The sequence below is a fragment of the Passer domesticus genome, chromosome 2, assembly GCF_036417665.1.
Source record: "Passer domesticus isolate bPasDom1 chromosome 2, bPasDom1.hap1, whole genome shotgun sequence".
NCBI lineage: Eukaryota > Metazoa > Chordata > Aves > Passeriformes > Passeridae > Passer > Passer domesticus.
Genome location: NC_087475.1, coordinates 27966815 through 27992504, shown reverse-complemented (window position 1 = coordinate 27992504; position 25690 = coordinate 27966815). Strand labels below are relative to the sequence as shown.

The 25690-nt window shown below is 42.3% G+C and overlaps 1 protein-coding gene and 1 long non-coding RNA gene across 13 annotated transcripts in view; one reads left to right on the top strand and one right to left on the bottom strand.

Annotated features, from left to right (window-relative positions):
- Positions 1 to 25690, bottom strand: part of EDAR (ectodysplasin A receptor) — a 72116-nt gene that overhangs the window by 35099 nt on the left and 11327 nt on the right. The gene's annotated exons all lie outside the window — the stretch shown is intronic.
- Positions 1 to 25690, top strand: part of LOC135293583 (uncharacterized) — a 33070-nt gene that overhangs the window by 2071 nt on the left and 5309 nt on the right. Inside the window, exons 2-8 of one of the 11 annotated variants that reach the window (XR_010355675.1) lie at positions 510 to 751; positions 1870 to 2091; positions 3854 to 3999; positions 5811 to 5913; positions 10071 to 10241; positions 19366 to 21303; positions 21437 to 23512. This is a non-coding gene — a long non-coding RNA (uncharacterized LOC135293583). Of the gene's footprint in view, positions 1 to 509; positions 752 to 940; positions 1156 to 1869; positions 2092 to 3853; positions 4000 to 4084; positions 9580 to 10070; positions 10242 to 19365; positions 21304 to 21436; positions 23513 to 25690 lie in introns of those variants that run through there. The other 10 variants (XR_010355668.1, XR_010355673.1, XR_010355666.1 and 7 more) reach the window with 10 other exon arrangements.

The window sequence follows — 25690 nt, the reverse complement described above, 5'->3', positions numbered from 1 at the left end:
ACTGCCTACCAAGGACATATTGCACACTTAATTTGTGCAATGTCTCTACTGTGATTTTGCAGGAGAGGGAATAGGCTACGAGCACCCATCTTGGAAGAAGGGGCCAGTAGTGTCCAGGGGCTGCTTGCTGCAGGTAGCTGAGCAGGCGTCCTTGGGTCTGCCTTCCATGGGTCCCGCTGGTGCCTCAGCCTTGATTCCTGTAGCCTGGGAACTGAGGTAACTGGAAACAATTGCACACACTGCAGGCCACCCTGCAATATATGAAGGCCAAGCTTTGATGCTGCTCAGCTGGCAGCAAGCACTCCAGAAAGCACAGGCAAAGCGGGGAATTCAGGCTGCCAAAGGAATGACCTGGAAGGCAAGCCTATGTGGTGTTCAGAAAATGTATCTGCAGAAGGGAAGCCACATTCCTGCTGCTAGTGCTGTGCCAGGTGAGGGAGTATATTTATATTAAATAAATATTGAATAATTATTTTTTCTTCTCTCCACTTCATAAACTGTCCATTTAGCTGATTCAGATGCCTTCTATGGTGCTACAACCCAACTGAGCTGCTGAGAAGAAAATATATTTTTATCACTCATAAGCACATCTACTGCCTCATCCCATTCCAGTGACATGGGCACAAGAAAACAAGGAGATGCAGTTTCAGAAGTGCTACCCTGGCCTGACACAGAGGTGATGTGATGGAAATATGGCAGAGCACTGTGGAAAAAATGAAGAGGATGACACCAGAGAATAATTGACACAACAGTGAGTGTCATAGTCTTAAAGAGCATGACTGTCATGGTCTTGATTTTTGTCATCTAGATGTTTAGTTGCATGTTTAAAAATTTGTAGTAATGTAAAGCTGCTTTTTGATAAGAGTCTTTGGACATGTCATGAGTCTGACTGTAATTCTGAACCTAACCTCAGGTTTTATAATATTCTGTGTTGCTGTAGGAGAAACTAAATGAGGATAGGAAAGGGACCTCTGTGAAGCAATGACAGTCCAAAGATGTATGGAAACAAGGAGCCAGTGGGAGTATTTACAGTTATCTCCAGAAGCATCCAGTATGATCAAATAAATATAATCTTTTCTGGTACCTACCAGAAAGTGACACGTTTTCCTACCAGATGATGAGGAATGTTGTTTTAAATAAATACAGGTCCTGACAGCTGCTTTAATAGTTATGTGTAATACCTCATCTTAAGACATTTTAGACTTGGCTATTCTCTAAAAATGAGAACTTCCTATAGCTCCTCTTAGAATCTTGGGAATGTGAAGCATCACCCACAAACAGCTTCTGTTCCCTCTACCTGCAGTGATTGCTGAGAAAGGAGAAATGCAGGGACAGCACTAACTGTACTTCAAATTTAAAATAGATGTGAATCATCCTCCCCAGAAAAAAAAATTGAATAGATTTAATACTGCCCCACCAATGGTTAATTTAAATTTTGCTTTACCATATGTCCCGTGAGTGTTCTCTTTACACACTTCACAAGTGAAGGTTGGCAAAGCTCAATCTCCTGAACAGGAGTCCAACTCCACTGGGGGGCAGTGCATTAGCACTTATATTAATAATGCACTCACCTGCTTCTGAGAAAGCAGGATTTCCAGAGAAATGTTTAACTAACATGAGACATTCTGCTTAATAGAACAAATATGCACAAATATATCTTCTATATGTATTGTTAGATTTCTGACTTGCTAGCTAAACAACCAATGCTAACCTGAGGATGAAACCAAGTCTGAGTACAGAGATAGTTTAAACTATTTATTGGCACCAGGATCAACAGATTCTAAATTAGCTACAAAGCTGCAGGGAATCCTGAAATGTGAAATCAGTTTGGTGTGGGATTTTTTTTTTTTTTTTTTTTTTAATTCTTAGCCCCTCAGGAGATTTGAGATGGTTTGATCTTCATCTGGAGACTTGTCAAAATTCCATAGAAACCTAATAGCCTGCCAACATGGGTGGTTGCTGCTCGCAGGCATTTTGACATGGCAAAGGTCCTGTCTGTATGCTGCAAACCTGTATCCATCAAGGGCTGCCTGGAACAGCATGAAACCAGGAGCTGTGCGGTGTCAGAACGCCGTGTGCAGGATTGCAGGGGTAATGTATGCACATCCCAGCTCTCCCAGGGCCGCCAAACTGTGGGAGGAATCCATCTGGCCCCTTAATTATTCTGAGCTCTACCTAGGAGTTAAACCCCACAGGGTGCTGCCACACCTCTATACCAGGATTTGGGTGGGACGGTGCTCTGTGCTCTCTGGTTAGAAGAGAAATGAAGACTGGAGGGCAGCTGGGGAGGAGGGATGAAGCTGGGCAGAAGCAGAAACCAGGGCAAAAGTCTTGGCATGGAGTGCTGTTGTCCAGACCAGGAGCCTGCACTGGAGAGAGGGCACCAAGGGTAGAAACAGGAATGGGAAATGTGACATAACTGGAAGGCAGCAGAGCCAAGCACAGGCTGCAGTGGCCCTTTGGTGGGTCCTGCCTGCTGGCTGCTCCATTGCCTGGAGCCAATTGCCTGGTGGAGTTTGTGTTACATGACTCTGGAAAATGGAATGGGGCCTCCAGGTCTGGAGGTAATCAGAGTGCATAGAGCTTCCAGGCTTGGAAGGAATCACAACGTGATGGAATGGACTGGGTTGCTGAGCTTCACAAAGCAGAACTGGAGCCATCCTGTGCTGAGCAGTGGGAGGGGAGGAGGATGCGCCTTAAACTGGCCTTGTGAGAGGCTCAAGCTCTTAGTTGCAGGCATAGGCAAAGACAGCTTGACAGAAAGCTGGGATGTCTGGCCCATGGCAGCACAGAGAGACCCACTCACATTTCCCCAGCAGAAATCTCTGTGCTGTGCCAAGTGCCTATGGATGGTGACAAGAGTTCGAGCAATTAGTCAGTAGGACAAAACTTAGTTACACACCAGCCTGAAGGAAGACGTGGGTATTCTGGCCTGAACCCAGGGTCTGGAAATTGAGGGATACATATACACAGAGCAGCTACCATAGATGAAACACAGGAATTACATGGCAGGAAAGAAGGCACTTGGGCAGGACCTGCCTTTCCGAGTGAAGCCCTCGCCCTGAGCAGTGCACATAGAGGAACCGGTTAGCTCAGAGAAGCCTGAGCTGGCAGGCAGACTGGGACTGCCCAGGACATGTCCCTGGGAGAGACATGTGCTTTCTGTAACTCAATCACCCTCTCACTGTGGTCTAATGTGCCTCCACTAGGGTCCTCCTAATGGTTTTGCAGTTGCAGGGCTGAGGGGAGATGGGTGCTTCCCTGTGTCATGTTTCAAATGGTAGAGAAATGTAACATATCCACCCCTCACTACAAAAAAAACATTGAGGCGCTGAAGTGTGTCCAAAGAGGAGCAATGAAGCTGGTAAATGGGCAGTGATCTGGAGCACAAGCCTGATGAGGAGCAGCTGAGGGAGCTGACGGTGTTTAGCATGGAGGAGAGGAGGCTCAGAAGAGGCCTACAACCACCTGAAAGGAGGCTGTAGCCATTTGGAGATCTTTCTCTTCTCCCACGTGATAATCAATAGAAGAACAAATGGTCTCAAGTTGCACCCAGGGAAGTTTAGATTGTATATTATGAAAAAATTATTCATTGAAATGGTAGTCAAGCATTGTAACAGGCTCTCCAGGGAAGTCACCATCCTTTGAATTGTTAAAATATCATGTGGAATGGCAGCTGGGACATGGTTTTGTGGTGGACTCAGCAGTGCTGGGCTAATAGTGGGGCCCAGTGTTCTTAGAGGTATTTTCCAACCTTAAAGATTCTAATACCTGCGCCAGGACTATACCTGTGTTGGATGACTTCCACTAATGTCAGTCACTGTTCTTGTTTCCCTTTGGTATATTTGAACAGGTTTCAGAGCAGACTGGGGCAGAAGTGTTAGAGCTATTTAGCATCCCTCTAGGCTAGGAAGAGGCAGAACTTGCTGGAAGTTTGTGCTTACTCATCAGTCATTGGATGTTTGGAGCTTGTGGAGGAGGAGGTTCTCACTGGGCTTTGTGAGTTTTGTTTTGTTTTGCTTTGTTTTGTTTTGCTTTGCTTTGCTTTGGGTTTTTTGGTTTTTTTGTTTTGTTTTTTTTTCAGGGCTGGACATGCCATGAAGAGCTTTGTCTGAGAGACTTGCAGCCAAGAACACAGATTTACCTCACCACAGGCTGGTGGATCACACTTGGACTTCACAAGGAAGAGAGGAGGGGCTGAGGAGGCACTTGGAGAAATGGCCTGACTAGGTCCCACACAGCTTCTAAGCTGTAGTATGGCTATGACAGAGCGAGGGGTGGAGTTGGATGTGCCAGGCTCTGGGGGAGAGATGGGCTCTTGGGAAGCAGAGCAGTAGGTCCCTGGCAGAGGAGAAATGCCACTTGTCTGGCTGGAGGTATGGCACTCCATTCAGCTTGTGGATAACACAGCAGTGCAAGGCAGAAAGCAGAGCTGGCTAAAACTGGCTAAGATAATTCTAAGAAGATTAAAAATAATTTTGGCAATTAATGGATAATTCATATTTATCAGGATTATAAGAAAGAAGAAGAATAGCTTACAGCTGTAGATTTAAGTGCTTTTTTTACTGTCCTGGCACACTGTAATTGCAGCAATGAGAGGCTGAAGGGTCTCCTTGGATTACACTGCCTGCAATTCAGGTGATACTGCAAACACTTCTTTAGTTCTCGTGGATCTTTATTGGAAAACTTGGGCCATAGATACTTACTGGTGTGCATATTGCATCTCCGTCTTATGGCCTTCATGCAGCTTATTACTAAACATGGAAGAAATTAATTCTCCCTATATTTCATTTCTATCACATCTGACAGCTTTGTAGTTTGTGTCTATGTGTGTGATATTTGTGGCCAAGTATTTTAACATAAAAATTCCTTTTGCAAGGCCAGAAAAATATTTTTCCTATACTTCATCTCCCACTTTTTTCAGCAATTTTGATGATGAAGTAACGTTAATAGAATAAAGTTTACACTTTATCAAACAAATCTCAGAACTACACTAAATTAACCTAATTAAAACAAGATTCTTGCATCTTTTCAGCTGCACTTTCTTTAAAAGTATATGTACATCCAAGGCACACCCAAAAAGACCAGACTATAAAGCCATCAGATTCTACAGAGAATTATACAAAACTTTGATAATTCATTGCATTAGTAAATTAAAGTGCATCCTGTCAGAAAATGAAAAAAGGTGTTTCTGTTATAAGTGCTTATTTTATATAAGAGTTATCAAATTACTCAGTTGTCAAAAAAACACCAGAACAAGATGGGACCTCAAGAAGTTATCTTCTGATTCATACTCGGAGAAGTTACCCTCCTGGTTCATACTAAGAGAATCATTCTCTTCCACACCAACAAACTTTCATCTAACTGCATCTTGGGAACCTCCAGTGACAGAGACTACACAGTTTTCCCTCATCTCTTTATTCCACTGCTTGCCATTCCTGCTGTTAGGCAGCTTCTCTGCAGGTCTCATCTGCATATCTCTCTTCATTCACTTGGAGCTGCTTCTCCTGTTTTTTACCTCCACAGACATGAAGGATTATTTCCTGCTGCTCTGCAATAGTTTTCTAGGTATTTGTGACCTCAGCTTGGTCATATTTTATGTAAAACAGCTCTGATTCATCCAGTCTTGCACCATTACCCATGATTTCTAGAGCTCTGTCTGCTTGTGCTTCTACCTGGATGTTCTCCACCATGACTTCATCTTTCTTGAAATGAATGTCTAAAGCTGAACAGAGTAATTTTATGAAAGCCTTGGCCACTCTGGATAGAGAGATAGAGAGAGCATTAAGAGTTTATTAGTTCTTTTTCAGACATCCCCAAATGAGGTTGTGAGAGAATAAAGGTCCTGAATTCAGCTAGAGAACTGGTGAAGACTAAAATCTCATGTATTAAGCTGCTACATGTTTGAAACTGGTAAGTCTTTGACTTGCTTTTCTTGTTTCTTCCCCATAAGCTATTTGGCATTACTACCAAGATGAGAAAAAAATATCTTGCATTTGTAAGACATATATCAGTTTTGCAGTGTTTCTATTTATACCCCAGCAAATACAATCCAGTTGTGCCTAACAACTGTCCTGGGTTTTTCATTCTGCTGGAGTAAACTCTACTGAATTTTCTGTTCTGCCAGTGATGCCATAGAAACACATTCCCATTCTTCATGCTCCTTGCTTTGCCAGGCTGGTAAAAGGGGATGTTGAGACTGCTATGGTAAGAGAGCTTTTATCTGGAGAACAAAAGCAATCTGCACCCTCAGAAAGCTGTCATCGTCTCTCCTGCAGACTGCTGAGCCATGCCAGCTCACATCTTTTCGCTGTGATGCTGGATGAAAGCAGTGACTCCAGCAACATGAGCTGCTATTTTGAGTTGGATGCTCAAGTTGCTGAAAAAGATTTTTCTGGCAGAAAATCTTTGCAATATTTCCACTACAAAAATCTGCTTTCATCCTTGAATTCTGGTGTCTCTTTTTTGAGGACTGAATGTTTTACAGGAAACACACTTACATGGTCAGGAGAGAATACAGTTGTGAGGGCTGGCAAGACCAGTTCTGCTTTAAACAGAGCTGGGAAATTGCTCCCCTTTGTCCATTAACTTCTCCAAGTATCTCCTGTGTCACTTGCTGGCCAACTCTGAGCTCAGACTACTGGAGATAGATAGATAACATCTATTTTAACAAAACAATACGAAACTATCAATGTCTGCAAATCTTCATTGCACCTATTTAACTGCTCTTTAAAACAGCTATGTTAAAATTTGGTTAAATCCTTAAGTGACTTGGAAGAAATGGGGTCACTAATTGCATTTAACTGCCATCCTGAGTGTAAAAGCAAAGCAGAGTGATATGTAATGAGTAGAGCCTAGGAAATGTTATAGTGAAGATTATATCTTGTCTTTTTGGAGTACATCAGCAATGGCTTAGTGTTGGGTACGTTTGTTTTCTGTGTGGAAGACTGAAGGATGGCTGTCACATGGAAACACTGTGCTTCTCAGAAGCTTTCTTTAGTGTAAAGCAGTGACTGGTCCTCCAGAGCCAGCATCTCTGTACCTTGAAGACCAACAACTTAGAAGAAGTATGGGAAGCTTTGATTGCATACAAACCTTAATATTTTCCCATCATTAACACTATGTGACCTCTACTAAACCAAAGTTAGGGCAATCAGAGAGGGAATTTTCCATGAAGGGGGGTGAAGTTTTAAAGGATCCCATCTTACAGGTTGCAGTAAAATCAAGTCCAAGGACAAAAGAGAGATGATGAAAATATGTTTTAGCTTTCTGCTTTTTTTTTCAGTCTCCTAAAAAGGTAGTGCATTGAAACTACACTGGAGTGCCATACAGGTACATTATTGCTCACCTGTGACTTTGCACCCTGAGAAAGTACTTGCTGGAGTCAAGTATCTGCTTTGAAAGAGTCAAACAGGTCAAAATTCTGCTTACACTATCACATGAGCAAGCCAGTGCTAACTGAGTGTTTTTGGAGAAGTACAGGAGAGGGGAAGACCATGTCTTACCTGCCAGCTCCTCTCAATTCTAGCTGTTGGGATGGGACCATATTGTTTTGACTTTCTGTTGAGTAAAAAGCTTGTATGTACATGAAAACCAGCTGGAGGAATGGAGGAAGCCTTCTCTTTGCCTGAATCAGCTCACACACAACTAGGCCATACTGGTAGTAGCTCCTTCAGTACTTTCTAGAGCATCTTGAAGTGTTGCCTAGAGTCAGTTGGTGTAGTAACCTTCCTGCCTGAACAGGACAGATTTTGAGAGCTACCTCCCAAATCAACTTGATATATTTTATTTAGTTACATTTTATGTTAAAAATGTGTATGTTGCTTCTTCAGGGCAAGTTAGAAAAAACCTTATACACAGTAAAATGATGCCTACATCTGATCTGGGATCTATGATGGGACAGGCATGTACAGCAGTGGAGAGTGGAGAAGGGTGGCACAGGTAGGGCACATGTGGTTTAGAAAGATAACCAGCCCCAAAAGAACTGATGCTGGGTGCTCCTGGGCAACATGTGGGCTTGAGAGGAGCTGGTGCTGCTGTCTGCACAGAGCTTGGTGTCCACACACCAGGAGGAGACAGGAGGCAAGGCAGGACATGCAGTGAACTCTCTGTCTTAGAGCTGAGAATGGTAAATCCATCAAATAGCTTTGAAGAGCCAGAAGCAGAAATACACTGTTTAATTCTTAAAACTTATAAATGTTATACAGTTTGGAAACAGAATGGATGAGACTTTGTAGAATGAGAAATTTTGAGGGCTCTTTTTTTTCTTTTATAAACAGCTTTACTCTTTGGTGGCTGGTAGGACAGCCAGACTTTAACCCATTTCTTTTGTCTTCTGTAGAGCTGGAACAGATGTTGGTAGTAAGCTCACGTTAAATTAAACTTTGTTTTAATAAACATGTTTCTAGGATGCAGAACTCAACTCCTTTTTTGTGGCTAGATATCTTGACCACCCTGAAATCATGGCTGCTGGATTACCATCTCTCCTCACACCCTTCCACCTTCACTACACTGTAGATTGCAAGTCACACTAATATTAACAAATTTGTTATACCTAGAAGCATTGTTTTGCAGCCCTATAGGCAACTAATAGTAATTGCTGCAGAGCTCTTGCAAACAGGTCCATGGTTTCTGGAGTCCAAAGGCATATATCATAATGTATTTTATGGTGCTGGTAAACTCACCTAGCCCAAATTTTTGGGAGGTAGTGTTTCTAATCTAAAAATTGCAGCAAGGTGGTTATTCCTTACTGGTCACAAATAAAATTTAAAGTAATTCTGCCCTTCCTCCAGGTTAAAATGTCTGCTGCTATCAATATGTAAATAACCCAGACACCAGACAGTTCTGGATCACACAGGTGACTGTGGTGTTCAGTGGATATAAATAACAAGGAACTATTACTTCTTGGAGAAGCTGTTTTGGTAAATTCAAGTCTAAGCATGAAGCAAGAGAAACATAAATTTTAGGCTTTTCCTGTCAAACACGCTGTCTCGTCCCACTAGTTTGAAAAAGAGCAGTTGTTTCCCTTAGAACAGCATGAAAGCCTTGGGGAAAATTAAAATGGTGAGAGATTCAGTATGTAAAATATACAGCGCAGAACACCAGAAAAATCTCAGTCTGGGAATGAAGAATCACTCTTGTCACGAGCTGGCAGGAATTTTATCCCTCATTTACACCGAATTGAATTTGGGAGATTGATCGGTGTGCCTGCTAGGTGAGCCATCTACTGGCTGTTCAATGCAGCGCCCAACAGCTGACCACCTCCATCAACTCCAAGTGTTAATAGGTTGAGGAAATCTAATGCAGGAGGATGTGTGCCTAGTGGAGCAAGATGTTGTCAATTAGTCTGTTGCTGGAAAATATAATTCGAAGAATTTTTGGAAGAAGAAATGCCAAGTTTCTAGTTAAACTTGATGAGTACCTCTGGCAAATTTGAGTAAGAAACTTTCTCTGGAGAGACTATAAAAATAACTGTTCAAGCCAAGTAAACAATGTATTCAATGTGGCAACTTTTGTCGTTGTGTCAGCTCTGATTTTCACAGATTATGATGAATGCATAAGCAAAAAGCTAAAATAATACTAAAGGTTTGTAAGTGGGGGGGTGGGGGGGGTTTCTAGGAGAGGACCTGAACTGGTAATATGAACTAAACACATGAAGTTAAAGCACATGAAACCTCCAAGGCTTCTTCTGAAGGTGGCTGCTAGAGCATTCTCAATCTGCTTACTTAATTAATTTAACATTCACCATGAAGGAACCTGCAACAGCCTGACTCCCATCACCATGAAGCTATGAAAGCACTGAGGGCCACATATGTAATTGTTCTCCCATGCCTGACATAGTTGCTGCTGCCATCCTGTGCTTAAATCCTGCATGTTGGCAGCTCTTCTAGCTGCATTTTAGCTGCAGCTTTATCTGAGATGTATGTGTATGAAACTCCCTGACTGTGCTGCAGCTGGAAAAGGGGAGTCTCCTCTCACAGGGAAACACAAAGTTTTCCCATATATATATATATATGAGAAACTGCTCTACAAGTGTGAGAAAGGACTAATGCTGACTTTCCAACCTGTAGGAAATCCAGGCAGACCCTTGATGCATATTCTTTAGGTGGCTCAAACACAGCATGCCATTGTGTAGTGCTGCTCTTGTTCTTAGCCTCACATTTCTGAAGGTTATCCAGCAGGGAAGGGAGGCCGTCCTGGAAGTGAATTGTAGTAATGGAGCCTGAGCATGACCTGTACAGGTAAGTAGACTAGCAGAATTGTTTGTTGTGTTGCATAGTAGGAACTTGCTTTAAAGGGAGGGGCTGAAGCACAGAAGGATAATTCCCATGATAGCCTGAGTGCTGTAGATCGGTTTGGAAGCAACAAATATGGGAAACATATTCTCTCTCATGTAAACACGCTTTTTTCTCTAAAGCCTTGGACCTGTCTTAAGAGGGTGAGCTCATGTGCAGCTGAGTAGACGTTAGTTATCTTCCTATGGATCAGTCTGACAAGTTGCCATAGATGCTTCAGATAACATAGAAAACCTGTAACCGTTACTACACCCTGCCTTGTGTGCCTCCATGGTCCACTGGAGCCTTATAGCTGGATACGAGTCAAAGCAGCTTCCAGGCTACTTTAATATATTTTGGGACTAAGCCAGGAGAGGCAAAGCCCAGGGCATACCTCGGGCTCTGTGCTGAGGCACTTGTTGCCACAGGGATGTATTTCTTCTACCATACAAAGTACATGGTGTGCATGCAGTACTTCCTGGTCACATTTTGCATGGTCCTTTTAAACAGACACAGTCAGCCCAGCCTTGTTTTCTAGGTAGGCTTTTTTCTCCTTTAGAGATTTTTCTCTTGTATTAGGAATTTAAAATCTGTAATCTCCAGCATTTTTTACCCTGGAAGGCACAGAGGGACAGAGCTGTGTCTCTGTGAACAGTCCCATGCTCCCTGTGTGATGGCTCTCACTTCCATCTGCTGAGGTAGGGTGTATGCTGAGGTGCCTGACTCCAGGCCTGTGAGGGATAAACACCACTGTTCCCAGACTAGGAGGGGCTGAGACACTTGAGAGGACGTGGGTTGTCTGAATATCCCTGTTTCAAAAGTACAGCCTGGCAGCTGAAGATGAACAAGACTGCTTCCTCCCTGAGGTGAGGCATCAGGCACAGCTGTGCAGGTGAAACCCCCCTGAAGTCTGCAGTGAAGTTCTCAGCGATGCTGGCGGCAGCTGGATTCGAGCCATGAGACACAAAGAGCACATTCTGTATGGCAGTTGACAGAGTTAATAAAAGAGAATCATGTAGATGAAACTGGTGGGTGTTCAATGCACTCAAAGGAAGTAGTCTTATAATTTCCCTATCAAAACAATACCACTATAAGCACCAGAGACCTACCCTAACATACGAGGGTATGTTATGCTTAGCAGTTTGATCAGAAACCTGAAAAGCATCTTGAAAAGAGCCAAATCTGAGCTCAGAGACTGAAATACAACACTCTATACATTCCAAGTAATGGAATAATCACTAGCACATTAACAATTAAGTAGCAGTTCAGTTACAGAACATATGAGAAGTGCTGTAGCCTTTGCTGTACTAAAGGGTTTATTTGTAGTCTGTTGCTTGCATTGAAATGACATGTTACAGAAAGACGAAGGGAGCGTGTCAAAGCCCATTTGAAAAGTCACTTCTTCTAAACAAGGCCGTCTGCTTTCATCCCTCTCTGCATTATCAGCTGAACTGCTGGCACCAGGTATTCAAGGAATTTCAGAGGGAAGCACAGTATTTCCTTGTCACTGTGATAGGTTTGACAGAGCATTTGGACAATACAGCTAGCATCCTGTCACACAAATTGACATCTTGGGAAAGCAACAGGCTTTAAAAACAATACTCAGTTTTCCCTAGGACTGGGATATTCAGTGATGACTTTTTTTACACATGAATCACTCACTTTCATCCTTTAAATGTGTTCAGAGAACTGGAGGTTGGGATGCTTCTGCTACAGACTGCCTGGGTTTGTATTTGTAATTAAAGTGCCCACCTCCACTCCTGTTTGTTCCCATATACCTGCATCTCAGGGAACAGCTTTTCTCTGCTAGAGATTGAGCTACTCCCCAGGCTGCTGTGCATTTCAGAGGCAATTATTCATGTTTGCAAAGGCTATTGTTTATGTGGCCTGTGGTTATTGGGCACGGCCTTAGATGAGATCCTGGGCTTTACCAAAGGGGCAGGTTTGGCACTGGTGACGAGACAAGACAAAGAGAAAGACCAGCTCCTGTGCCAAGTGATGTGGGCACTCTTCCTTCAGAGCGCTGGCACGCAGCCAGCAGCCCAGCACGGTCTTTGAAGTATCAAGCTGCTGACAGTGCTGTTTAAGATCAGAAGCAGGCATCCTATTTAAACCATGCTTGGTGCTTGAGAAAGGGAATGTTATCAAGCTCAAGTCTCGGGAATGCAGGCCCACAAAGGACCACCCCACTCCCTGCAGAGTGGCCAAGCAACCAAACTCCTGCTGCTCTTTCTACATGAAATCTCTGAGCTTCCCCTAAGTGGCACAGTCCAGAGCCCATTTTTGTTAAACCTAAACAATTGCCCCTCCAGTCACATGCTCCAAACCCACACACCCAAAATGGAAATGGAAAGTATTTCAGAGCACAACACAGTGCTGTGTTTTCTACCATATGTTTAAAAGGCAGTTGCATGCTGCTGTGAAAAAACATTACATGGAATTTATCCATCCATGTATTTTGGGATTGAAGTTACACAAATAAGACTGAAAAATATGGTCCTATCTATTATCTTCCTTATTTTTAATGACTTCTCACCATCCTGCTGCATGCTGTTTCCCAGTAGTACAGCACAAAATGTTGGACACATATGGGTTTTGTGCTTCTGCACTTCAGTGGCTTCCTGAATGAACTCAAAGGACCCTCAAAACAGTGCCCTGGCTTTGAATTTATCCCAGACAGACATGCACAGTCCTCAGTTCTGATAGTTTTTTCTCTCTTCCGCTGCCTTTTCCCAAGAAACAGCTTGCAAACCACTCCTAACTCTGTCAGACTCTGCTCATTTTTATTTTCAAGTCAGAAATGTGTGTCCTAGAAAAGACCACTTCCATGACAGCTCAGAGCTTTCAAACTGCATCAGTCTTTCTGTCACTTTGCCCAAGGAAGTGACACTTTAGAGAGGGCAAAATGGTTTCTCACTACTTGGAAATCAGAGCTAATTTTTCCCAATCTTTTCTTCACGTGATTATCTTTTAGGGAGAGGCTAATTATGGACAAGTTGTGGGAAAATATTTTTAGGCAATTATTAGGATGCATGCAAAGGGTTGTACTGCGATTATCTCCCCTTAAAGTAGTCAGGTGCAAATAACAATATTTCAAGGCTCCCAATACGAATGAAGCAGGCCCCTGAGTTGCTTCAAGAACTTCTTATGTGTAGAGGGAAGAACATTAATTTCTCTGTGCTGTTTTGGAGGAGTACTGCATAGCAAAGGGCTTCTTTCCCTGCTCATTTACTATACAGGATCAGGTTTCCTGATGATTTCAAAGAAAGTACCCAACCTGGCAGGACCAAGCCTGCCACCCTGTACCTGCTCAGGCCCTTTACCCTATGCTGTGCAAAGATTCAAACCAGAGACTTTCCCAGATACGACTGACATTACAAGGAGAAAGCAAAAGGTGTAACTCTGTCTGAGTCTTTGATAAGAGGATTAATTTAATTTAAAACCATACACTTTGCTCATTTAACTTTTTTTCTTCTTTTTTTTTTTTTAAGGAAATATAAACCAACACTGTAATTGTACTTTGGCCTGTGGGAATAATATCCCAGAAATAACGTCTCTACTGAAAGTCTAGTAGCTTAAGATCTCTGTGGGGCTGCTTCTTTCACTGCAAGACCTGTAATATTAGCCTTCCATTATGTCACTGAGCAGTGATCCTGAGGAAGCCTATATTTTCCCCCAAAGCACCCTACACAGACATGCCAGAGAGCAGCTAGGGAATGCTCTGGAGTTCACCCTCCTTTTCAACCCAGGCATCTCAGGGAGACCCTCCCTGGTGCCCCTTTGCCAGGCTCTTCAGCAGGGACACCCTGTGGGCACCTCAGTGCTCTCAGGTGTCTGGTACTTGGCTCACACTGTGAACACTAGGATTGCTACAATCTAGGTCCTAAAGCCATGGTGCTGTTGTTTGAACTGCTCTCCCACCTTCTTTTTGCTTTGGGACGAGCAAAGACAGCAGCTTTCTGCTTAGGAAGGATGGAAAGCCACTAAGCCATTTTTTCCTCAACCTTTGGAGCAAACATGGCTGCTTTGGAGATGGAGATGGCTGGGTGGTGCTGCTACAGGTCTAGCAGTGTGTCCCTCCAGGCAGCAAATGCTTTCCTAGCATGACTGGAGGGCATAAGGGCATACTTCCAGGGTATTTTACTGGCCAAATTGAGGATGGATGAAACGGTGCATACAAAGAAGGCCTGGCCGAAGGATGTTCCCCATGATTTTGGGAAAGATTTTTGCTCCCTTTAAAATAAATAATCAATTTTGTCAGGTAAAATACTATAAACATGTGAGCTGTTTCACATAGCAAATCCTACATCTGAATTGCTTTGTATTTTCCAAAGCCATTTCCCAGTATTACTGTCTAAAACTCTTTCTGAATTAGAACTGAATTTATAAATAGTTTTCTTTATTTAGAAACAGTGTTAGCAAGTTTTGAGTGTGTGTATGTGAAGAAACAACTGGCTGAAAAACTCCTTTCTGTGTGTAATCTTTGTTAACATTAATGCAAACCCCTCTGCAAAAGTGGTATGGAGATCTCTGGTGGTGGACACAGGGCTGAGGAGACCAGTCCTCATCTTGACACATTTAAGGCACTGAGACCAATGTACAGACAGTCCCCAGATGTGCCAGACTTCACCCCTCACAGAGCTTCCTCTGAACTGCCAGCCATCCTAAGCCTGTATTTAGAAAAGACATTGAATTCCTCCTGTGAAAGCTCCACACTGACTTCTGATGGTGGTTGCCAAGATGGGCTCTCCAAGGCTCGGCAGCCCTGGGAACACTGGGAACACTGTTTCATGGCAGCTCTTCTGTTTTTACCTTCTAGCACTGTGTGCAAGGCAAAGCAATGTTTTTACAAGCACTTCATTACTATGGATGAATGCCATCACACACTCAAATTTGCTTTTCATGGATTCAGTGCAATGGGCACAAAGACGGTTTCTCTAAAGTACCAGAAATCCGGGATCAAGAGCATGAAGGAATGCAAGAGAGGTAGTTCTCTGCTAGACTTTTAAATGTGAGTATTCCTCACAAGCAATATTGTACATTGATCCTCACCAGCCTACTGCCACTGTGAGAAACTAATCCATGACCTGCCTCAGATGTAGATACACTTTGTCATGTGTCTTTAATAAAGAAATGGATCCAGAGAGAAGTGAGGTTTGACTTAAACAACAGGCCCAGTTTTTCTGAAATTCCAGATGCTAATACTAAGTTGAAGGTTTGAACTAAGTGTTAGTGTAAATCTGTAGACACTGCAATAGGTCAGGCTTGAAAAAAAAAGCAGTTTATGTTACCAGAGAGCTGCCATTTCTTGATCTAGCAATTTTATATGTTGAAGTATACCTCATATTACTCATTCAATAATGTCAAGGACTGATCTTCTTCCAGGCATCTTTGGAAACATGAGGGTAATTTTCACAAGGCAAAGGAAATTTATAATTTTTAAAAAATAGTGATCTTACTTTCTTGACATTCAATGTTATTAGTTCTCACACTCAAGAAACCCCTACTTTGATCTCATATTGTAGCCAAATGTTTATGTTCTGTTCTGTGATTTTCATAGAAGTTTATTAGGTGTTAATAACCAGTTCATATCTGTGATAATAAATTGCCTACATAATTTTGAAATCCTACTAGGGTGCTGCAAGGTGATCATATTGACATTCAAGGTAGGAATCCACTATATGCAGTGGCAAATGTAAAAGTTGTATTTACTTGGGTAGCTGGGAACATCCATGAAAGCAAAGGAGAAGAAATGTATGATATTCTTGGGGGAAAAGAAGTTGTCTAAAGACTGGGCAGTGGATCAGGAGCTTTCTGGATCTGTTAACTAAGCAATTCTTCTCGTTGCTGGCCTCAACAAAGGCTCAACACAGCTGCCCACGTATGGGGGGTGGTGGCACCTGAGATGTCCTGTGGACTGTGCCTGACCCCAGTGTGCCACTTCAAAAGGCAGTGGGTCCCCTCAAGGTCCTATATCAGCCTGCTGAGCTCACATGGACATCTTACATTGCACAGCTTAAAAGGCAGTAGCCACACGTAGGCAGGCAAATGAATACAGCTCTTCAGAGGCCCTTGTACTCATTTAAAAGCACAGGTAGAAAAAAAAACCACTAAAAGATCTCATGTTTAAGACCACATAAAAGAAAGTTGCAGGGTGATTTTCTGATTTCAGGTTATTATGGTAACATGTTTTCTTTTGGGGAAAGAAGACAGATACAAACATCCAGTGGCTGGTGGCCATGCAGTTATTTATTTCTACATGAGCTGACAGCAAAAATACTATTTTTCTTACTTACTTCATACCCTTGCATGTCACCAGAAAAAAGAATCATGTCATGTGAAGATTGGCATACAGACTCAAACCAGCTGTGTTTTTACCTATAAACAGAACATACATGTGTAGGGGCTATATGGTATAATAAGTAAAAGCCATCAAAGGCACAGTTCCTCTGACTTTGAAGCAGGCCTGTGTTTTGAGGGCAGGATCAAAAATCTGGGGCCTCACACAGTAGATCTGTTGGATGAAAGGGGCCAGGCTGAAGAGGTAAAGAAAAATCCCCAAACACCTCATTTTCTTGAACAAACGGAGCCTGTTAAGTACAGTGACTGTAGCTTCCCAGAGCTCTCCAACTCCTCCTGAGAACATCCTTATCAAAACTTTTTCACGATGATGGCTGTGATTAGCATACAAGTAGCATGAGGCAGAAAGAAGCTGAGGTGCAGAAATGTCATTGCGCGGACAACCTCAGCTGCACACTGACCAACACTGCATTTGGGACTCTGATTGAAATCTTCAGGGAGTTCCACGTTCAATCACTTTGTTTTGAACAAAAACTACGGCTTGTTCACACTGTTTCTCACTCCCTTCTTAATTGTTAGAAATTAATACCCTTGACACGCTCTTAAACCACACTGTTTGGCCACTATTTTACAGTGTAGGCAAACATTTGAGCTTAGTGCTAAATATGCGGGTGCTGTACATACACAAATAAAGACTGTCTCTTTCTCAGAGATCTTACAGTCTGAAAGATAAAAGATGAAAGAGTGCTTGGAAAGATGAGTAACTGGGGGGATTGTGGGAGGGGTTCACCTCAGTTAAAATATAAAAACCTGGATAACATTCAAAGAATGTACAGATTTTCGTCCTGGAAATGTGCATTTTTTTATGTATAACAGTTTTGTAATTAAGAAAAAAGCTGAAACTGTTGACATTTTCTTGTGCCTGGTTTTGCTAGGACTGAGGTAGCATGTTTCTGCTAATTCTCCTGACACCCCCAAGCCATCCTGCTACAGTCGTCCTCTGCACAAAGCTCAACTCTCTCGTTCAAACCTCTGGCCCTGCTTGGGCTTGGACCTCGAGAGGGGTTAGATTTGGAGACCAGATGTCTCTTGTATATGATGGATAACTTTACATTGAAAGACAAGAAATTTTTAGCCTTTTTTATTTGCATATAATTAGGAAGGTTATGAGTCACAAAGTAAACAGAAATAAATATGATGCAATCAGCATGTGCAATTCCATTATTTAATTTTGCAAATATTTCTTCAAACCAAACCTATCTATCTTCAGACATCAAGCATGGGTTAAACACAAGGACCCCCAGACACAAGGGCACTGAGCTGCTCTCTCCTTGGGAAAGAGTAGCTGGGGTGTAGGCTGCTGGGGCACAGCAGCAGGGTTCTCAGCACTGCCCAGATCCCTTGCTCATAGTTGCCTCCAGGTTTCTAGACGTGCAGTTTTTTTGCTTCTGGAGATGGAGGGACTTGTCATCAGGTAGCACTTTTCATGGTACAGCTATGGTGCAGTAGATATCCATGGGTTGTAATTTCTTATATGTCACCTTTCATGTGACACTTGCATCCACAATGAAAGAACAAAGATTAATTCTTTTTTCATTCTTATTTTGGTTTAGTACACATCAGATGGTGCCTCTCTTGGTTTTTGGGATCACACCAGGATAGCTTGTTCCTCAAACAATGTTTGACATCAAACTTAACTGCAGATCACAGAGATGACAGAGATCGTTTTGCTTTAGCAGTGTCAGAAGAGTTCAGATAGTGATAGGAAGGAATGATGTAGCTGCAGCTTTTTTTTTTTTTAATCTAACAAAGTGCTAGCAGGATGCCACGTGCATATGAAACAGGCAATCCCTGGCACAAGGATGTTGTGTGTCTGTTGTAAAGGCAAAGGCTGACGTCGCCTTGTGAATCCAAGTGACACACTTGGAGCCATCCACATTTTGATTTCAAGCCAGTGAAAACCAGATTTTCTTTTTGCTAGAGCTGCTGAAAGGTTGGTGAAGTAGGAGGCAGCTAGCGCCAAGGTAGAACTATGCATGTTTCTTGTCTTCAAGTGATGCATTCCAGAGTTCTTCATTTAATCATCCAGAGATAAATAAGCTACTACTTATTAAAAACTAATTATGTTTTAAGCAGCCCAGCTAAAAGATAATCTCTGTTACAGAATTCCTAGTGGCAAAACATCCAGGATTTTTTACATGTAAAATCATGAAACTGTTGTGATGCTTTTGAAGTTTTAGCACACTCATGCATTTGCTTGAAAACTACTATGGAAGCAGTAAACACTCTTGTTTGGATCTGACTCTTCAAGGTGCAATACAGGTAGCTCTTCACTCAACTTCATGGGCTCAGTTCTCACAAGTCTGACATAGCTGATAATATTTTTGAACTATGTGTTTGACAATCAATGCAATAAAAAAAAATTTGTGGTTTCAGCATCGATTAGTCTCCTCACCAAAAATTACATTCCCAGTTAGAATACTGAAGAGGCTTAACAAAGACACTTTGAAGGGAAAGAAACCCCAACACAATGCCTTTTTCTTTTGCTTCTCTAATTGCTGCAGATGTTGTGCAGTTGCACCTATGAAAAGTTAAATATTACGTCTCTGTAACATTTTTGATCTTCATTAATTATAGCTCAGAAAACCTTACAAAAAGCAGCCTGCCTCTTTAATACAAATAAGATTAATTGCATGGGTGTTCAGAAAATGAGCCACCAGTAGTTAAACAAAAAATGTTTGTCTTTAAGCAGCCCTTGAATGATTTTTTTTTTTTTTTGAAACTGTTACAGGAAGTGAAGAGGCTGCCAAATTGCTATGCCCGTGAGCCCCACTCTCATTATCAGCCTAAACGAATGCACACACCCCGTCACTTTCATCCTCTTCCAGGTCCAAGAAAAAGAAAAAAGGAGGCAAAAAAACCCAACCAACCTTCCACACAAAGAGGTGTCTCTGAAGTCTGGAATGCACCCTGGCTGTTTGAAGACAAGATTTATACCTGACACCCTCCTTTAAGCTCATTGTTGAGACTCGCCTGCGTTCAAATCAACCGCAGACTGGCTGCTGCAGGTACCTCATCTTACAACAACCACATCATCCAAGATAAATGCACCAGGAATTGCTATCACTTTGAGGTGAAAAAAAATAAATGGGTGGGGGGGAGCAGAAATCAAACCTCTGATGCAGGTAGTGGGTGGAGGAAAAGACAGATGGGCATGAAGGAGTGTGTAAGGGTGTGACCAGGGAAGAAGCCAGCGACAGCCGCCAGCCTGCGGCGTGGGGTGCAAGGATGAAATGGCTCTGGCTGCCTGTGTGGGCACCTGTGTTTTGGCCCAGCCTCTCCTTGCCTTTGGCAGCCAGGCTGTGGGACCAGGCATTGGGTGGGATCCCTAAGCCACCCCAGTGCCAGGGAAGCGGTAACCACTCGCGTGCTTGTGAAGGACTGGAAGGAGCTTTTTGACTTGCTGGGAGACAATGAGAAGGACTGTTGCCATCGATTCATGTCATTCCCATGTCAGGCAGGCCTGACTTCATTTTAGGATCCTGTCCCTAAGTAAGCTGTGGTTAGCTACTTTAATTCAGCTTCTTAAATTTCTCTGGAGGAAAACCCTTGATAGTAAGGACTTAATTTTACACTGAATCTGTCTGGTGGGAGGCAAAGCCATAGGGCACTGAGATAGGTGAAGCAAACAATAGGAGAGACAGAAGAGTGTGCTCAGAATAGTGTCAGGATGTAGAGAAATACAGCTGAACCTCCTAGAGCTCAGGCTGCTGAAACTCTAGGATTGGCAGGAGTTGAGCTAGCTGTTGAAGGCTTTGAAGCAATGCAGGCAGAGGACGTCTGTCATAATGAGAGAATAACACCTGGCAATTGGCAGAGATACTTATTGCCTATATCATACTATTGCTCAAAGGCCCAATAAAAGTTGGGGTATAAGGATGCAATTTGCGGTGTAGAACCAGCTAAGGAGCATTTTCCAGGGTGAAGAATTACCATGGCATTTGGAATAATGCCCCATTAATCCAGGGCATTCAAAAATGGTTTTGAGAAGATATTCTGAAATTAAACTGATAGAGAAAAGACGGCAGAAAAGATGACAGCATAGGTAGTTAATGCAAAACTTTAAAGTTAGAAAAACCTGCCCATCTGAAGCATTTCATAATGCCTATCTTGGATCCAGAGATCAGAAAGCAATACGGGATTAGCAAAAAACTAAGGTTCCTACACAGGTTTGACCTGCTGTTGGGCAGGACCCATCAACATGTTCTGGATTTAACCCAACAGAAAGATCTTTGTTTGGTTTTCTGGTTCTCCTTTGTCAAGCAGTTAAGTCTCAGGGCTTTACAGGGCTTCTTCCAAAACTTATGGGCTGACAGGGATGTTTGAGATCTGGGAAAAAGGAGCTGGTTTAATTCATTTCAGTTATAGAAAACTTTCTATATTTAGGATTTTAAATTATGTTTCATTAAGAATGCAAATTATGAGCATTTCTAGGACTCCGGGTACGTGCATGTCCCAGCTAGCACACAAGCCTCATGCCACTACAAATCTGAATAAGGCAGGTTAAGTTTGCAGCAGAATTAAAATAGTGCAAAAGCAAGGGCAGGAAGAGAGCTTGAACAACACATTCAACTGTTGTCGACTTGGGTGGGAGGAGAAACATCTACACTAGCACTGAATTGACACAACTGCATATGAAGCTGCAGCATCAATCTCAGCTTGGCCACAGGTATCCTATTCCATTTTTTGGAATTGAAAAACTTACAATTTATAATTATTTTTTAGATTTTTTTTCTGGTTTTGTAATTTTGTTTTGTTTTGTTTTGTTTTTCTCTTGGATGATATGTTCTACCTGGTGACAGCAAAAGATTCTCAGAGAAATCGGTTTCATCAACCCATGACCAATGTATTTAAGAATGGAGCATGGCTCCACTGCAGCAATCAGGGGAAATGTTGCAGACACTTAGCCTGGAGCCTCCATAATTTGTGACACCAAGCTTCTGAGGAAATAGCATTCAGTATTTCATTCTGACATTTCAGCTCTTGACAGCGCTACAGAATGCTGCTTGAACCTAAAGTCAAATGCAATAAACTGTGCACATCTTTGCCCAAAAAACCCCCAAAACAACTCCAACAAAACAAAAAAACAAACAACAACAACAGCAACAACAAAAAAAACACAAAAAAACCAACAAAAAAACCTAAAAAATCCAAACCAAAACCATGAGCAAGGCTAGTTCACATTGCCATCACAGGGAGCCACAGGAGTGGGAAACAGAAATACATGGCTCTAAGCAGCTGCTTCACTGCTGACTGCCTATTAAAAATAACAGAATTTTCAAGAAACAGTTACAGGCACTATCATAGCCTTCTGGCCTAAACACAAAATCATAAAACCATTTAGATGGAAAAAGAACTTTAAGATCATCAAGTCCAACTATGAACCCAGCATTGCCAAGTCCACAACCATGTAGATTCGTTGCATTCTTCCTTCCCAGAAGGATCTTCAGCTTCTCCCAAAACAAGTTGTAACAAAGAGTGATAAAAGACATCAGAAGATGCAAATATGAATATGGATGACAAACTTGTACATTAACTGAGATTGTTCACACAATTGTTTGTGATTAACTACTTGGCCAGGGTATAAATGTATTTTGTATTTGTACACAATGTGCATCTGTTGCTGGTGTTGAACAGCTCCTACTGCAATAATATGCTAAAAAGGTTCCAGGAAACTTCTGTATACTGGTAACCACTGGAACTTTTAAAATTTCTTCTGAGCCAATGAAAAATGGGAATACTTATTTATATGTTATATGTACATATATGTATGCAGGGCTACATGGTAGATCCACGGACATGTTTTAGGCTCAAGATAGATTTCTGCAGCCTATGAAATTTTGTTTGTACTTTTTCCATCCTTTGTGTTTCTGATCTAATAATTTTACAGTTCTGAAAATGTAACTTCAAAGTTTGGTGCTCGTTATGTTATTAAAGAATGGGAGCACCAGCAATGAATTAGACAGCAAATACCCTGGATTCACCAGCAACTCCTTCTCCACCCCCAGAGAGATGCAATCTTTCTCCTTGTACTCCAAGCATTTGCTGGTTTTGTCCTCATTTGGTCCTTGGCCTCTTTATTAACTCTGTTTTCCCTTACCACACATGCTTTGTGGGGCCAATGACTCCTTTTTAATGCTGTGTGGCTCCTCTGGCTGCTATTCCCCACTCCACTGTAGCTTGAGCAGCACCTCAGTGGAAACAGCAGCTATCCCTTCCCCCTGCCAGCACCCTGTGCTGTTCCCACAATCACTGCTCATGTCCCTGCTGCTCTTCACACTCTTGAAAGCCCAAACAGGAATTGAGCATCCTCTCCTACAACCCTCATGTTTGCTTCAACCCTGACCCTCTGTTCTACCTGCTCTCTTCATGCACCTGTTCTCCACAGCCATTCAACTCCCCATGGAAAGAAGGGGCTGGACAGAAATCCCAGGAAACTCACTCTCACCTGCTTGGTGCCTATTGCTAGCAGGGCAATGTGGCACCATGTGTCACCAGCCTCTGCCTGCAAAGGGGTGGGCAATGCAAGATCATCTTGCAAATTGAAATACAGCAGCAGGCATGTTTATGACTTGAGAGGGCTGTGAGGAGAGCCTCTTCTTGCCTCCTGGCATACCTGTTTCTCTCCAAGAGTTGAGCACAACCTGCCTGATTCAGAGTCCCTTGGAGTCCCCTAGGCCCTGGTCTGGGGCAGCTCTGAGGAGATGGCTTAGTCTGACTAAATATGTGCTCTGTGTAAGCAGTGGAAAAGTCATATTTCTAGTGGTAGCAATGTATTCTATAGCAAAAGCCTGTAATAGAAAATTATTTATTTCCATGACTATTTGCTTGAAATGAAAAAAAAAAAGGTTATAGAAACATAATTCTAGAAGATAAAACTATCATGTGCACAACAGCAGCTGAAGAACTACATTTCTTTTACAGCTTGTCTGAAGTGTCACCTTGCAGGGACCTGAGGGCATGTTAAAGTGAAGAGCTTTAAAACAGCGAACAATGAAATCTAATTCTTCTCCAAAAAAGGCAAACAGGAAACTTGTTTAAAGGACAAAGCTTTTGGTGCATAGCAAGTGCTTGTGTTCACATGTGTGCTCAGGTTGCTTTCAGAGTCTGTTTTTTTGGCTCTCTTGGCTCTGTCTCCAAAAGACATCTAAAAAAACTCATGTACGTGCGTTAGTGCCAAATGTGTACACAGCATCTCAGTCACTTTGACAGCAAGCGACAGTTAATTCAAACCATGCATTACAGAGAGCTCATCCTTTCATGATAAATGGTGGTATTGATAGATGAGTTATTTTTACATTGAGGTTAATTATGTCAAATCTCAGCCCACAAGTGTGCAGCAGAAAGGGTAGCATTTTTCTTTGTTACTAATAAGCTGTGTTTGTTATTTTTCGTCTGCACTATTCACATGTAATTAAAAGTGACCCAAACCCACATAAATTATATGCCAATTAAAACCCTTTCATCTTTGTTGCTGTGTCATGACATACTGGATATACAAATCTGTTAAAAAAAATGAAAAACCAACACAACTCCCTGCTATAAGACTGCCCTGTCTCTTAGCACCTCATGGTGACATAAGTTTAAAGCCTTGAGGAAACAAGGACTGAGTTTGCCTGTCTGCATGGAATCAGTTCTGTACATTTTTCTTGCCCAGATTGTTCCATATATAAAGCTCCTCACCTGGATCCCCGATGTCCTGTTTATTTCTCACACATGTATTCTTCTTGTAGGAAGAACTCAAAGCTGTATACAGAGATATAAAACAGTTCTCCCTAATTTATATGCCCAATAAAACAAACTTCTCCAAAAGGGAGTAGCTTTAAATTTAAAACTTAAAGATCGAATTGTGCTGTTCCCGCTCCCAAAGCGGCATCAGCAGCTGGCTGAAGTCAGCATGCCTAGTAACAGAAAGGTGTATTAGCTCAGTCAGCAGTTTCTCAACCAAAACCAATTAGTTTACAATACAAATGTCAGTGTTCAGAAAACACTATAGTTACTGTAGAACATTTAAACTTCAAAGCCACTCAAAAGTCTGGAAATACAAACCTAAGATGACCACATTGGTACCACCTATTTACCCTTCACTGAAGTTGCCCTGCAACATCTTTCTCCTAAATCTCTGTTGTGTTCTCTGCTTGCACTCCAAATAATTGTTCATTAACAGATTAAAATGTATTTCTATAACTTTAATAAGGACTGCAGTCTTGATTACAGGGTATGGTTAGCACATTTCAGAGGAGTATATGGTTTCCACAGATCAATTTATTGGTGCAGGTGTATGATACACTTTGAGTAAAATGGGACGACATCAAATAGTCCTTCTGTTTAATTTGGAGCAGGGAGTTGAATTTCCAACACCTGCATCTCAAGAGAGTGCCAAAACTGTAGGGTTATTGGATATTTGCAGGAGGGTTACTTTGTGGTTTTGGTTTTTTTTTTAACTGGGTATATTTACCCAAACTTTAAGTGGATTCCAAAGCAAATGGGCTTTGTGTGGCCATGAAGCAATTTCCCACACACTTCCGCAGTTTAATTGTGCACCCCCAGCCCCTTTCCCCTAGGGACCCCAGAGGTTTCATGGTGCACTACAGCATGTGACAAGGGTGCCTTGTGTGCCACTGACAAATGCACATGGCAGCAATGTCTTTGCAAATGTCCCAGTGAGAAGGGATTCATCTGGAGCTGGCTATTGGCCACAAGACACTGAAAATCAGAAATCATTCTTCATGCTTGCTAGTGTTCCTGGAGGTATTTGCCTCTTAGCTGTCTTTGACTTTAAATAGCCTGGACTAATGTCCAGCATTTTTCCCAGGAGAGTTTCCTACATCAGGCCAGATTCACAACAGGAACAGTGCCATAATGGACTCGGTGCTCCCCAGCAGACACAGAAGGTGGCAGCATCTTTGTTACAGCCAGAGTCTGGGAAGAGACGTCTCAAAACAGAAATCTTCAAAATGCCTTGGCTGTGACCCTGGCAGGGCTTAGAAACCAGACAAGGCTTTGCCATACAGTCCTCCAGACCCACCTCAAATTCCAGCCTATGGAACCTTTCC